This window comes from Mandrillus leucophaeus, unplaced genomic scaffold (genome assembly GCF_000951045.1).
Source record: "Mandrillus leucophaeus isolate KB7577 unplaced genomic scaffold, Mleu.le_1.0 Scaffold17, whole genome shotgun sequence".
Taxonomy (NCBI): Eukaryota; Metazoa; Chordata; class Mammalia; order Primates; family Cercopithecidae; genus Mandrillus; species Mandrillus leucophaeus.
The window spans coordinates 1,409,249-1,422,973 of NW_012101698.1; the positions used below are offsets into that span (position 1 = coordinate 1,409,249).

At 41.1% G+C, this 13,725-nt stretch overlaps 1 pseudogene; it reads right to left on the bottom strand.

The window, feature by feature from the left end:
- Positions 1-449: 449 nt before the first annotated feature.
- On the bottom strand, positions 450-10,318 carry LOC105537249 (annotated as a pseudogene).
- Positions 10,319-13,725: the final 3,407 nt, after the last annotated feature.

Consider the following 13,725-nt stretch of genomic DNA (forward strand, 5'->3'; position numbering starts at 1 on the left):
ACTTTGATAGTATAATCTGAGGTTATAATTAAGAATTGAGTGGGTGGCCTTGGGCATAGGCTCACCAAGAATAAGTAGATTACTTTCATCTTTTGGGTTTAATCCTAGGTAGAGAGAAGAATGCCAGAGAGCAGGAAATCATGATATTCCAACCGCAACACAGTATGTTTATTCTTCTAGAAGAGTTGCTATTATAGTAATGAAAATGTTGGTTTGGGCTGCGATATTCACTAATAAAAGTTCACTAATGGGTACATGAATTGACATCTGTGGCTCAGTTTTGAACTCTGTTAAATGGTTATATCCATTTATTTTGGCAACTTAAGTTGGAAGATCAGCCTGGGTATTAAGAATTCCAGTGAAAAAGTATAACCTGGAGGCATCCTGCTAGTTTCTTATTTAAATGCTTCTGGAAGTCTGTCTGTCAGCACTCATACTTACTACTGAGACTATGATAGGTATTTGGTAAAAAATGATATTAGATTATTCAGTTTGTTTATTGCTTTTGTTCTAAGACGCTGATAGTTATTATCTAACATGATTATTGTTTCTGTTACCCCTACTCACCTGTTGCAAACATTTTTCCCCCCCTATCCCAAGCACATTTTTTTGCCAGGTTAAATGTACTTAAAGGAGTGGGGCATAGTGGCTTAAACCTGTAATCCTAGCACTTTGGGAGGCCGAGGCGGGAGGATGGTTTGAGCTCAGTAGTTTGAAACCAGTCTGGGCAACACAGTGAGACTCCATCTCTATTTTAAAAAAAAGCTCTTAAAGAACATTTGCTGAATTATATACAGGTCATATTCCATCATGCCAAAATCCTGTTTGAAATCTTGAAAGGCTGCCCTGACCCGTAGAATTACGTAGTGATCGTTTATCTGCCAGTCAAAACCTTTTGCAAAACTGGCCAGTGCCTACTTTTTTAGTTTCATCTCTCATGGTTTCTATGCAGTGTTTCGTACCCTGAATAGAACTATTGCTTTTTTTAAATTTTTTATTATCTTTTTCTTTTGTTGCCTTTTTGTCTTATAAAAAGCTTCTCTCTCAACCTGAAGTGTGCTTTCCCTTCATTTGTACAGATTCTTGGGCTATGAGGTTTGGGAGAAATTTTCAACCTTCATGCTTTCTGATTTTCAAGACCCAGAACATACAATCCTGTCTCTGATTTCTAGTTGAAATGGCTTCTTTCCTCTGATTTTCTATGTACTGTATTCATACTCCCTTAAGACAGCATTGACTACATTTTGCCGTATTTATAGTAGTTTATGTACCTGTCTTATTCCTCTAATAGATTAAAAATTGCTTGAGATGAGGGTCTACATTTTATTTTTTTGAATTTCTTGTACTAGCACAGCACTAGACATACATTAGCTTATCAGTAAATGTTTAAATAAATATGTAGTACGGAGAAATTATTAATGTGATTTTTGGGTGTTGAATTATGACAAAGCATACATTTTCAGGAGATTCAGACAATGACTTTGCTGAATGTTTTTTTAAAATGGCGTACTGAAAAACTTTATTTTTAAAAAACCATTATATGACTTCAAGTTTATTAAAAATTTTTTTGTGGGGAAAATTACCACTTTATTTTTTTGAGACGGGGTCTTGCTCTGTCGCTCAGGCTGGAGTGCAGTGGCGTGATCATGGCTCATGCAGCCTCGACCATCGGGCCTCACGGTCCTCCCACCTCAGCCTCCTGAGGAGCTGGGACTACACGCCACTGCACTGGGCTAATTTTTGTATTTGTTGTGGAGACAGGGTTTTGCTGTGTTGCCTAGGATGGTCTTGAACTCCTGTGCTCAAGCAAACCACTCACCTTGGCCTTGCAAAGTGCAGTTACAACTCTTCTACAGCAGCACGTGAAGCACGTGAGTCTGACTTGACATATGGCAGCAAACAGAGCGCATGTGAATTTTCCACTCACCCACTTTCTTGATTTCATCAATGTCATGTCCCACCATCCCCATAGGATTTGAACCTCAGATATTTTTTCCCTCTTTCCTTTAGTCACCTAGTCACTGTACTTAATCTTTTTAGACAGTAGCTTGTGGATTCATTGCCTTCTCTCTAGCTCAGCCTGAATCACTTTAACAGCCACCTGGACGGCCTCCCTGCCTCTTGCATCCCCACTCTTAGGGTGCTGGAAACACTCTTCAGATTCATCTGCAGAAATGTCATCAATAAACCTACCCAGACATCACTCATGGGTCCCCACTGATGAAATCCAGATTGCAGCATTGAAATCTCATCTGGTTCCGTTCCACCTGTTCAGCCTATCTTGCCTTCTTTGGGGCCAGGTACTTTTTACTTAGAGAGCCGTACCTTGGGACTCCTTCAGATTCAACATGCTCAATCTTTTTATCAGCCATCCCCAGTTTGTGCTGCATGGAGCAGGCTTCTCTCTTCTTTCTCTCTCCCCAGGTTCTATCTCCTCCCAGGAGATCACAGAGGCTCTGGCCTCCCCTCTCTGGCCCATTTATTATGGGGTCTGTTTTGCCCATTTGGGCCTTCCTGCCCAGCTGTTGCTTAGGCCTGGTCTCCCCAGATGGACTGGGCCCTTGCATGTGATTGGTCCTTGGGCAGATACCTTGTGATGTAAAGCAGGACTCATGATTTGTGTTTCTTTCATGTTGCCCTTGGTGCTTTGCATCATGCTTGGGATGCTTAGTGAACTTCTGAATGTCTCCAGCTTAGGGAAAAGCTCTGTCTACAGTAGATCATGCTGCTTTTCTGAAGTTTAAGACATTTCCATGATAATTTTACTTAAGATCATGAATTTTTCTCCTTCCCCCACCATTATAAAACCATTAAAAAAACACTTTGGATTCTACTGTAGCCCTTTTCTTTTCTTTTTCTTTTTTTTTGAGATGGAGTCTCACTCTGTTGCCCAGGCTGGAGTGTGGTGGTATGATCTTGGCTCACTGCAACCTCCACCTCCCAGGTTCAAGCCATTCTCCTGCCTCAGCCTCCCAAGTAGCTGGGATTACAGGGGACATGCCACCACACCCGGCTAATTTTTGTGTTTTAGTAGAGACAGGTTTCACCATGTTGGTCAGGCTGGTCTCAAGCTCCTGACCTCGTGATCTGCCTGCCTGAGCCTCCTAAAGTGCTGGGATTATAGGCATGAGCCACCGCACTGCCCGCCTACTGTAGCACTTTTCATATGATAACTTCAGAACATGTAACGATTAGAATGAAATGTAGCATCTTCTGGTGGGCAGCCAAAGCAAATTTGTGCCTAAACCATGCATAAGTTGGCCACTGATTGGAGCTAGATGTTGAATGTGCAGCTGAGGACCCTCAGCCCCTGCCTCCTTGGATCAATTTAAACCCACTTAAACCAACTTTCTTAAAAAAAAAAAAAAAAAAAAGCAGGCCATGCACAGTGGCTCATGCCTGTAATCCCGGCACTTTTGGAGGCTGTGGCAGGAGGATTGCTTGAGCCCAGGAATTTGAGACCAGCCTGGGCAAGAAAGTGAGACCTCATCTCCACAAAAAAATTAAAAAATTAGCCAGGCATAGTGGCACATGCCTCTAGTCCCAGCTACTTGGGAGACTGAGGCAGGAGGATTGCTTGAGCCCAGGAGATTGAGGCTGCAGTGAGCAATGATTGTGCCTTTGAAGTCCAGCCTGGGCAACAGTCACAAAACAAAACAAAATAAAACAACCTACAGCAATTGGGGAATTTTGTGATTTCATGGGAGTTGCCGAAGGGATTCGTGTGTTCTGTGTCCTAGGCTGGTCCTGTATAGGTGGCATTGTGCAGTGGCAGCCCCCACAAGAGAGACACTGGTCCATTCTCTGGGTGGAAAGATGGAAACAGAACCAGAGCTTTCTGATGCCCCCTTTGAAAACTCTCTGTCTCTTTCTTCCTCTCTCTTTTGCTAGTTATTTAAAATGTATTTATTTATAAATCTAAGTACTACTAAAAACGAATTGCTCTCTCCCTCTCGCTTTCTGTGCCCTTCCCTGCCTCCCAGCAAACAAACAAACAGATCCTAATTGATGCAGTTTTTTCTTGTCTGGAGTTAGATGGTTTCTTGCAGTATAATACCTATTTAGCTCTACTTTGTTATTCAGATTTTACAGCTAGTAAATTTCTGTGAATATCGGGGGATCTGACGGTGACAGTAAATCACACGTACCATTGAAAAAGCCAGCTGCAAGTTTTAAAAAGCCATCATCCTATTTATATGAATAGAGAGCTCTGTATTTTCTCCACAAGAGGGCAGGAAAGTCTGGGCTGTAAATATAAATTTTCAAAAAAAAGTCTTTATTGGAAGAAGTGCTTTACTCTACACGAATACTTAAAAAAGATATATAAAAATTTCCCCTTGAAAAAGAAAGTTCTACGAGTGGATGATTTGGAAAGTTTCTTACATTTTTCTGGGCAGTGGCTTTTCAGCATCGCTCAGCACTCTCTGCTTCTCCAGCTCTAAATCAGAGCTTCTAACTGCAGGACTTAGTGTAGCTATGCTCCTGTTAATTGACTGAGGCGGCTTTTCCTCACTGACTCATGATCTTACACCCTTAATGTGTATACAGGGAAAAGGAAGAGACCAATGTTTCACTGGAGGCTCCTGCCAATGAGAAAATAATGCGTGTGTCAAAGGAAAACAAAACTCACGCAACAGACTTCAGACCAGTTCTGATCATATATACACATTCATACATTCTCCTGCTCATATTATTTTTTATTCTTCACTGCTTTCCACTGCCTCTCACCCCCACATCTTTTGCCTTTTTTTTTTTTTTTCTGTGAGATGTACATTATAGGCCATACTGCAAAACCCATCTTAAATCTGTGATACCAAAAAACACAATCCTTCTCTCTCTTCTGCTGGTCACAACAGGGCTGGCCTAACCTGTTAGGTTTCACTGTGCTGGGGTAACAATGGAATATGCAAGCGAAGGGGGAGACATTTGACAAATTCAGTTTGTTTTCACAAAAATACAGTTGGTAAAATATTTGTAGCTTCAAATTTGGGGGCTGGATGCTTCTTAAATCCTTCCTTCCTTCCTTCCTTCCTTCCTTCCTTCCTTCCTTCCTTCCTTCCTTCCTTCTTTCTTTCTTTCTTCCATCCCTCCCTCCCTCCCTCCCCTCTTTTCTCTCCTTTCCCTTCTTTCCTTTCTTCTTCTTTTTTTCTTTTTCATAAAGAGCTAATAGACTATTTGAAAGATAAATTGTGTAAAACAATATTGTAGTTTTTTCTTCCCTCTGTCCGTCCCTTCCTCCCTCCCTCCCTCCCTTTCTCTCCTTTCCCCTCTTTCTGTTCTTCTTGTTTTTTTCTTCTTCATAAAGAGCTAATAGACTATTTGAAAGATAAATTGTGTAAAACAATAAAGCATTAAAGACTCAATTTTTGCTTAAGGCCGATAGCGATTGCCCCCTGTAGGGCATGAAATTAAAATGTGTGCACAGAACGAATGATTGCTTCAATGTCATGTTTTTAGTGGTGGTTGTCCTCTTGAAGTAGTTAGTGCTGCTTAAAAGAAGCGAGGTGGAACAATTCAGGTGGCAAAGGATTGATTCAAAGAGGATGTTTACACAGAAACATTACTGACAGCTCCAGACATATCCAGTTGACATAGCGTATCAGTTGGTGACAGACATAGCAAAAAGATGTGAGAAAGATATCATAGAAGTAATATGAGGACTTTCTGTGCTAGTGAGATGCAAGTGTAACTAATATCACTAACTTGCATACCTCAAATATAAGCAACGTGGCCACCCGCATGTGCTGTTTGTTGCGATATGGCTGCCCAGAAACATACAAGTCATTTGGCACCCACTCCTTTAAGTACCATGACAGTTTGTAGCTTTAGGAAAGGTTCACTTGAAAAACCCCTTATGCTTTCACTCCTAATTACAGATACAGATGGCCACATGAATTTGAAAAAAAATGTAAAATGTAGAACATTGAGCCGTCCTGAAAGTTCATTTCAATCCTATGAATGCCTTATGTCTGTTTTCACAGCCTGCCTTCTTTTCCAAACACAGACAGTGGGACGTATCTGTTTTTCTTTAGAAGTAGTGTAATGGGCAGTGCGTGTGTGTGTGTGTGTGTGTATGTGTATGTGTGTGTCCCTATGTATAATTTATATATATTTTTCATTTTTCTTTTACATTATAGCTCTTTTTTGCCTGTACCTAACGTGGTTAGTCTTGGTTGAGTGAATGATATCACAGTGATTTTGAATTTCTTCCAGCAGGCAGAGGGAGAAATGACAAAGTTGACCAAGAATTTCGTAGCACAATGGGAAGAGGAATGCACTAAACAGACTTTACTTAAAGGAAACATGAGGAAAACATCTTATTATAAAATATATATTTAATATGTTTTTCATATTTGGAAAGAAAAGTTAATGTCTGGGAATGCCTTTTGATTCCCTGGCCAGAAGGATTTGTGTCGTTTGACATCTCTCCCCACTCCTTCCCAGTCTTTAGATTAGAAATGATTTATTTACAGAGAAAAGAATGGTACTTTGATATACTACACTAATGTTAAACATTTATGGGGTTTAAAAATATTTATGAATGTGTAAAAGTTATTAAAATAAATGTGTTTTAGGTTACCTTGTGATCAGGTATAGTATGAATACAAAACCAGGAAATTTTATAAAAGAAAGAAAGAAAATACATATGAGTAGATTTGTAAAGTTTAATAATCTTAGGGTATGCACATGTGTCTATTTTGTGTATAATTTAAAATACATAGTCCTGTAAAATACAGACTTAATATACATAGGTATATTTTTGGAGTCGTCATAAATTACAATGCTAAAGCGCCAAGAAAATTTCATTATAACTCTTTATTCTTAGTCACTCAAAAAATAATAAAAATTTGTCAGTAAAAACTTCCACAATTTGTTCTTTATGAAAAAAATGATCATTTGGAGAATATTGGACTGCTTTTTTGGGGGACATTAATTTTAAAGGAAGAGAATTTTTATTTGCTCTATAAGATTTTTCAAGCCTTATGTTACTTCATAAGAAAAATGTTCAATAAACTTACATAAAATTATACATATGAGTAGGATACAAAAAGAGAGGCCATGGAATATTTCAAGTTAAACTAAAAGTAAACATTTCTTCTATATCTTTATTAAGCTGATTTTTCTAGAAGCATCTACAGTGCTTAAAGGGTAAATGCTTTTTTAGCAACATTAATAGCACACCTAATATGAGTCAAGCAAAGTCATCTTTTCTTTTTTTAAAAAAGTATTTCAAGGAAATCAAAGACCCCAAAGTTTATTACTCTAAAAATAACAAGGTTTTAAATTCTTCTTAGTTTTCTCTTTGCATCTGGGATTTGTAAGCCTAAAAGGACACTTAAAAAATATACATATATCCTGGTCTTTATGTGGTCATCAGAAGAGTGGCTAGAGAGAGAGGTGAAGACCCACGCATGTTGCAGGGAAATTGTCTTCCTGCTTCTGCCTTCTCTCAGTGTCCAGGCCCCTGTTGTGACTTTATAGCTAACCAGGACCCTAACAAATGAAAGCCTCACAGATCTGCTTCCACTGTGGAGAGCTGTGTGCTTCCTTGGGGCAGCTGAACTTCTTTATGTACATTTTTAATAATTTTGCCACCTCAAATCCTTCCTAGGCTATTTATAATTGTTGAACACTAGGCAATTTCCATACGCATTGAGGACTGTCATGATCATTTAGTTTATGCAGGAAATGAATATTTTAATCCTGATTCTATTATTGTGGGTGGAAGATGGGGGAGGGTCAGGTCCACAGACTCACGGTACAATTTTATGCTTTGCTTTGGTGCAATAGCTGTGGCTTATACTACATTTTAATTATTGTGAAAGTGAGTAATATGTACATACAAGGTAGAATTTTTTAAATGAAAACTTTATGTAACAAATCACCATATCATTCAGAGAGAGTAGTAAAATTTATCATTTAGAGAGAGTAGTAAAAATCTGCGTGTGTAAAATGCACTCCTTTCTTCTACTTAAACCTGCATTTTATATTTAGTATAGCCATTTTTTTTGTGGGGGATGGATTGGAGGTGGAGTCTCGCTCTGTTACGCAGGCTGGAGTGCAATGGTGTGACCTCGGCTCACTGTAACCTCCACCTGTTGGGTTCAAGCAATTCTCCTGACTCAGCCTCCTGAGTAGCTGGGATTATGGGTGCCCACCATCATGCCCGACTAATTTTTGTATTTTTAGTAGAGACAGGGTTTCACCATGTTGGACAGGCTGATCTTGAACTCCCAACCTTAAGTGGTCCACTCGCCTCAGCCTCCTCAAGTGCAGGGATTACAGGTGTGAGCCACCGTGCCTGGCCAAGTATAGTCATTTTTGATTGTACTTGATGACTATCAAAATCTTGAGGGTTTTACTCTCACAGTGTTAACTGTGATTCTGTCACCTAAAGTAGAAAATAAAGTGGAGAAGTATAAAATACAGGTTGGGACTAATTAAATTGTCTGAATGGAAAATATATGTAAGAGCTACCTTTATACAAACATTAAGTGGATTTATTTTTTTATTCCTGTAAACCAAGATGCCCTGGGGCCTACCCCTCACTGAAGCACAGGTTTCAGTGTCAGGGGAAAGGTGAAAGAGCCGAACAACCAAGTCACTGCTAAGTTTTGACTACCAAATTAAGCTTTTGGAAGTGACAGTGAGATAGTAGTTTTGAGAGCCAGACTTTGCAGAGAGAGAAAACGGACTCCTGTTTCTCAAGGCTCCTTTTGTAGGATCCAGACACAAGAAGCCAGGGCTGAGATGAGGCCAAGTCTCCACACATGGGGAATCCACAGGACTCCAGCAGTCCCTGGAGAACAGACCACAAGTTCCACCAGGTGAGGATTTCAGCAGGTGGCCAGGAGAGAAAGAGCCATCTCTCAAGAGGCAACAGGGGCACTGAGGGCCTGGAGGACAGCTCAGGGTCAAGCCTTTGAACATAAATGCTGCAAAAATAGTACAAAGAACTCCCCTCTACCCTTTGCTTAGATATACCAATTTTCCACTTACACGTTAGCATTCTCTGTCTTCATATGTGCACATATTACTAATTTCTGAACCATTTGAGAGTAGGTTGCATACATAATGCCTCTTTTTCCCTTTAGTCTTTCTGTGTATATATTTTTAAGAATAAGGTCATTCTCTTCCATAATCACAGCAAATTCATGAAGCTTAACATTGATACATTCCTTCTGTACAATCTACAGTGCATATTCAAATGTCATCAGTTCCCCCAATGTTGTTCTTTTTAGCATTGTCTCCCCAGTCCAGGATTACATTTTGAATTAATTTCCCTGCGAGACTGAGTCATCGTTAATTGACAAATTCTAGCCCAGTTTCTCACTCCACAATACCCAGTCTCCATCTGCCAGAATGGCACTTCAGAGCAAGCTTTTTTCTTTCTAATTTTTGCCTGTTTATGTATAGTGCATGTTGAGTGTGTATCCATTACTGGTTCCGAACACTTCCAAGTGAGCCCTGTATGTAGAGCTGAGAGATTTCATCTTTATCCTGCATCATTGATTAGACTCAAACCAAGTAGCTGAGAGATTTTTCTTACTTCTGCAGCCTTCGAGGGTGCCCTAATGAAGTTAGAAGAGAGGTAAAGTCATATATTTTATTTTTTGTTATTTAGTTTTTATTTCATAATCATAAACTTAACTCTGCAATCCAGCCAGGCATGGAAGGGAACAAGGAAAACATGGAACCCAAAGGGAACTGCAGCGAGAGCACAAAGATGATAGGATACTGCGAGCAAATGGGGTGGAGGGTGCTCTCCTGAGCTGCAGAAGGAATGGCCTGCTGGTTAAGATAAAACTCAAGTCAAACATATTTGAGTTGTCCACAGTCAGCAGTGGTTACCTTCTTGCTGCTCTTGCCATTCCTGGACCCAAAGCACTCCATGACTTCCACAATCTTCATGCCTTCTTTCATCTTGCCAGAGACCACATGCTTGTGTCCAACCACTCAGTCTTGGCAGTGCAGATGAAAAACTGGGAACCGTTTTTGTTGGGTCCAGCATTTGCCATGGACAAGATGCCCCAGGACCTGTATGCTTTAGGATGAAGTTCTTATCATCAAATTTCTCCCCGTAGATGGACTTGCCACCAGTGCCATTATGGCGTGTGAAGCCACCACCCTCACACATGAACCCTGGAATAATTCTGTGGAAACAGGAACCCTTGTAAGCAAATCCTTTCTCTCCAGTGCTCAGAGCATGAAAGTTTTCTGCTGTCTTTGGAAGCCTGTCTGCAAACAGCTTGAAGGAGACGTGGCCTAAGGGCTTGCTGTCGATGGCCATGTCGAAGAACACAGTGGGGTTGACCATGGCTGATAGTATGGGGCTTCTGGTGGCCATGGCATCTGCCTATTTTATTTTAATTTTACTTTATTTTTGAGATGGAGTCTCACTCTGTTGCCCAGGCTGGAGTACAGTGGTGCGATCTCGGCTCACTCCAACTTCTGCCTACTGGGTTCAAGCGATTTTCGTGTCTCAGCCTCCTGAGTAGCTGGGATTACAGGTTCCCACCACCACATCTGGTTAATATTTTGTATCTTTAGTAGAGATGGGGTTTTACCATGTTGGCCAGGCTGGTCTCAAACTCCTGACCTCAAGTGATCTGCCCGCCTCAGCTTTCCAAAATACTGGGATGAAGGCATGAGCCACCGTGCCTGGCCAAAGGTCGCATATTTTAAAATAATAATATTTTATTACCAACACAGAGCACTTAATATACATATGTTTATTTAATCTTCAAAACAAATCCACGAAGTAGATTAAAATCCTCCATGGCTCATATGACCAGTGTTGTCTAGTGTTTGTCAGTTCCCTCCACCTGCTCATTATGTTTTTGCTCACCCAAACCTTTATGTTTTTTTGAAGGGCTGTGTTATTTTCCATCCCAGGGGCTATACCCATGGCCATTGTCTGGAAATTCTTTGCCTCACTGTTTTTCAAAGAAGCTTAGCTATGGAGGGAAGGTAAGAGTTAAACTGGTCAAGAGAGGCCAGGCATGGTGGTGCATGCCTGTAATCCCCCGCTACTTGGGAGGTTGAGGTAGGAGAGTCACTTGAATCCAGGAGTTCATGACCAGCCTGGGCAACACAGCAAGGCCCCTTCTCAAAAAAATAAAAGTGTCAAGGGAGGGTTTTGTGGTAGTTCTTATGATTGTTGATGCTGTGTATTGTAATGACAGTCACATATCTGTTGTATAAGCTGCAGGGAAAGAAGAGACAGGAGGAAGATACAGAGGAAAAAGAAAATGGGTGGAGGGAGGTTCCTGAAGAGGAAGGTGGAGATGAGATACAGAAGAGATGAGCTTTTTACAGCTGGGAAAACTCATTGGCAGGCATGCCAGAAGTTGAGGGAGTTTGGCTCTGCTAGTCTTTACTTTTTACTATTAAGAGACTCAGTCATTTCCTTGAATGTCTACACTGAGGAGGTTAAAGACGGAGGAGAGGATGGAGGATGAGGGTTGATGGACAATATGACCATATTATGTTTGAGAAATGGGGACAAAAAGATACCTGCACCATTGTTCCCATGTTGGAGCCCTGGAAAGCAAGATGATTTTAGAAGTGTCTTGCCTGCAGCACAGGGTGGGATCAAAAGAAATGTCGGTGAGTGCCTGAGAAAGCCCCACGGAATCCTGGCCTACTGGGGGACCAGTACATTTTCCCGTGTGGCTAGAGTGGCACAGGTGTACTACATGGGGCTTATGGGGATGAGGAGGAAGCAGCAGTGACCTGTAAGAGCTGACCGGATGGAAATGAGAACATTTTAGAGGATGCCAGCCCGTGGGATAAAACTGATGACCCAATTGTTCTCCTCTGTGCCTCAGTCTTGTAAGACCTCCAAATGAGAGATGATGAAAATCTGGGCAACACTGAAGGACTTTCCTCAAAACTACGTGCCCTAAAAAAATGTAATTGGCTTCCCAACAACATAGAAAATACCTTACGAGGCAAACTCTAGTTCAGCTATCTTTTAAATGGGAAACACTTCTAAATGTTATTGTTACAAGGACTGAATTCGTTGAGGAATTTCCACTGAGAATTGGAACTGAAAGAGATGTGCCGTGATAGAAATGGAAATCTTTCTCTTACAAGCCTTTGGAATATAGACCTTTTTACTTCCCAGTAATTTTCTGCCTGAAGCGCTGACATGTCTAATTAATAATAATATTCTATTAAACAGTATGATTAATCTGAGAGATCGTTATGCACAAGTAGATTAAAAAAAGCAACCTAAATCCCCTTGGTCTGATTTAAGATAAAATAAACCTGAATTTCTTATCTAGGGAGATTTTTTTTTTTCTCCTTGTGATGTAACTCGAGGGTACGTTCTATTTCTGTGATTCTTTTGGTGTGTGTTCTTTATTATCTGATGAACTGCAAGGAGACTTCTGAATAAAGAGTACCTATTCCGTCGCACCTCTCCAGTTCAATTATAATTTTGTATAAGTATTTGCATGTGAATATTACTTTTGCAGAATATGTAAGTTACGTAGTATCTTTCTGTTGTTAGCTTCACATGGTGCAGAGCTGTTAATCTTAATATTTTACTAATAAGAACAAGGAATCGTTTGGGAAATATCAGGCAGCCAAGGACCCCATGGGATATTTCAGCAAATCCCAGGGCTTAAAACTGCCTGATTCCTGAGCTGAAAAAGTGACAACAGCATTGTTTTCCAAGTTCAGTGATTGAAAACAACATAAATGTTTTTGCTTTCTCAAAAGGCTATTTTAAGGAAGTCTGGGTATTTTAAGAGTAGTTGTTCCTTGAATGTTTCATTTATTGACGGCAAGATTTTTGATAAACTTTCCCTTACAGCCAGCCACTGGAGTATAGTGATTAAAATCCAACTTTGGGGGTTTTGTGGCTTCAGGTCTTACCTGCTGTGAGACCGTGGCTAAGTTGGTTAATGCTTCAAGGCTCAGTGTCTTCATCTCTAAAATGGGGAGATCACCTATTTCCTAGGCAGAACCTCCCTGATTTGTCTGCCTCTCAGACAGATGTTCTGAGATGTTGGCCAGGTGCCGTGGCTCACACCTGTAATGCCAGCACTTTGGGAGGCCAAGGCGGGTGGATCACTTGAGGTCAGGGGTTCGAGACTAGCCTGGCCAACAGGGTGAAACCCTGTCCCTACTAAAAATACCAGAAAATTAGCTGAGCGTGGTGGCAGGCACCTGTAATCCCAGCAACTCGGGAGGCTGAGGCAGGGGAATCGTTTGAACCCAGGAGGCGGAGGTTGCAGTGAGCCAAGATCACGACACTACACTCCAGCCTGGGTGACAAAGCAAGACTCTCTCTCAAAAAAAAAAAAAGTTCTGAGAATCCCTGGCCCTGTCTCTCCAGGACTGTAGCAGTGGGACAAACCCAGTTTCTGTATGTGCTAAGTAGTGGGAAATTTGAGGTGGTAAAAGCAGTTGTGAGAATTAAAAGTATATGATGAAGGTAAAGCCTTTAGCTCTGTGCTTGGGACCTCACTGTTACTCGATAAAAGCCAGCATCCGGCCAGGCGCGGTGGCTCATGCCTGTAATCCCAGCACTTTGGGAGGCCAAGGTGGGCGGATCACGAGATCAGGAGATCGAGACCATCCTGGCTAATGCGGTGAAACCCCGTCTCTACTAAAAATGCAAAAAATTAGCCGGGCATGGTGGCAGGCTCCTGTAGTCCCAGCTACTCGGGAGGCTGAGGCAGGAGAATGGCGTGAACCCGGGAGGCGGAACTT